Source organism: Silene latifolia, chromosome 10, assembly GCF_048544455.1.
Source record: "Silene latifolia isolate original U9 population chromosome 10, ASM4854445v1, whole genome shotgun sequence".
In the NCBI taxonomy this organism is placed as follows: domain Eukaryota; kingdom Viridiplantae; phylum Streptophyta; class Magnoliopsida; order Caryophyllales; family Caryophyllaceae; genus Silene; species Silene latifolia.
In genome coordinates, this window is record NC_133535.1 from 103088420 (window position 1) to 103090688 (window position 2269).

At 36.8% G+C, this 2269-nt stretch overlaps 1 non-coding gene across 1 annotated transcript; it reads left to right on the top strand.

The window, feature by feature from the left end:
• Nucleotides 1-406: 406 nt before the first annotated feature.
• Nucleotides 407-513, top strand: LOC141610321 (small nucleolar RNA R71). The gene has a single exon (XR_012528224.1). It is a non-coding gene; the product is annotated as a small nucleolar RNA R71 (small nucleolar RNA).
• The last annotated feature ends 1756 nt before the right edge of the window (nt 514-2269 follow it).

Genomic DNA, 2269 nt, shown 5'->3' on the forward strand with positions numbered 1-2269 from the left:
TTCACTTGTTCCCCTACATTCACTTTGGTCATGTCCCAAAGTTCCACAACTCTCACATACTCCACTTGGAATTGATGAAGATGCCGCCATGGCATTCACATGTTGCTTAGATTTAGAGGCTTCTTCGAGCTTAGCTATAGCCTTCTCAAACTTCATATTAATGGTATCAATATGAGCACTAAGTTGAGCACCCAATTGAGTAATAGAGTCCACTTCATGCTTTCCCCCTCTAGCAGCCTTTCGAGGTCTACTATATTGTGAGTTATGGACCGCCATTTCCTCAATCTTGTTCCATGTTTGATTATCATCAACTTCGGTAAACATACCATTTGATCCCATATTGAGAATGTTTCGGGAGTCTTCATAAAGACCATTCCAAGATTGTTGTACCAAGAACCACTCGCTAAGTCCGTGATGAGGACATGAGCGGCAAGTTCCTTTGAATCGCTCCCAAGCTTCATACAAAGATTCTTCGTCCCTTTGTTTGAACCCGGTGATTTGGGCTCTTAGCATGTTAGTCTTTTCTGGAGGATAGAACTTTTTGTAGAAAGCAAGTGCCAATTTCTTTCAAGAGTCAATACAAAGAGTAGCCTTATCAAGGCCCTTTAACCATTGAATTGCGGTACCAATCAAAGAAAAAGGAAATAAGACCCATCGAATTTGGTCTTGAGTAACTCCGGTTTGAGAAATCGCATCACAATAGTCACAAGAAGTCTCCATATGAGAATGAGGGTCTTCACTAGGCATCCCCCCAAATTGGCTTCTTTCGACTAATTGTATAAATGCGGATTTTGCAATGAAATTACCGGTTAAATGTTGTGGTGTGGGAGTACCATTTGGTAGGTTCTCCTCGGTTGGTACGGAATATGATGAAAATTTAGGCATTGTGGGTTGATTTTGTGGTTGATTTTGTGTTGGGTTATCCTCTCCTTCTCTTGAAAAAGGGTTGATGAACTCAATATTATTTGGTTGAATGTCCACAATCTCACCAATACCTCTCAAAGTATTCCTAGCAAGTCTTCTATTGTTGGTCAAAGTTCTTTCAATTTCAAGATCAATGGGGAACAAGTTACCTTGTGATCTCCTATACATGCAAAATATCAAACAAGTCAAAAAATATTAGAACAAACCTTGAGAAGTTTGACTTCCCCAAGGTAAAGAAAGACACAACTAAAAAGCAATCAAAGAGAATCAAATCAAGTTAACACCGTCTCCGGCAACGGCCCCATTTTTGGTTCGTTGGTTTTGTTACTCATCATCAAAAGTTACCTAGACCAAAACAATATTTATAACTTCACAAACTACTCTACTATTAGTAAAGAGGTAAGTAAAGGTCGGATCCCAAGGGACGGGTATTGATGTAGGATTTTCGATTGCAAATGGTCGTGTCTAAGGGTGTCACAATTTGGGTTGAGGTAGGAGATCACCTAAACTAAATAACAATGTAAATAAAGTAATGAAAGCAAGCAAGATGATTAAAATGAGATGTAAACAATTGATTAAAAGCACTAGGGTGTCATGGGTTAATAGGGGATTCATGGGAATTGATCATACAAACATCTTTTCTACTAGATGCAAGCAATTATTGTTGTGATGGGATCGAGTTAGTGTATATCTTACAATCCCTAGGAAGGTTTGGGTCCCGGAGCCGAATAGATTAGATTGTACAACACCTACAAGTCGACTTAATCGTCCTTATCCAACTATATGCATGGTCTAATGAGACTCGAGTTGGTTTATGTCTTACAAGTCGAATTGAAAAGGTAAGTGATGGGTAAAAAATGCAGTGATTCATAGGCTCGCATTTCATCAAACATAACATGTGCAAAAGTTGAAATCACAACAAGCAAGCAAATTAATTATGAAGACATATTAGATTAAGCATGAATCAATCCCCATGTTGGTTTCCCCTAATTCCCCATTAACCCTAGTTAACGAAACTACTCACTCATTATCAAGTTTAACATGCTAACAAGGTTGTCAATCATCCTAACAAGGCAAAACATGATGAACAAATGAAGATGATTAACAATAATTAAAAAGGATTAAGATAGAATTATACCTATAAAGATGATTCCAAATAATAAAGCAAAGAATAAATGAAGTACTTAATGATTGATGGAAGGTTGTCAATCCTCCAAATAAACCCAAATAATCTTCTAATTACCCAAAATAAATGATGAACAATAGAGAAATTAAGTAAAGATTAAGAAATGAGATTTGTATTAATGCTAAATTAAGAGTTGATTACAAAATTAAGATGAGATTA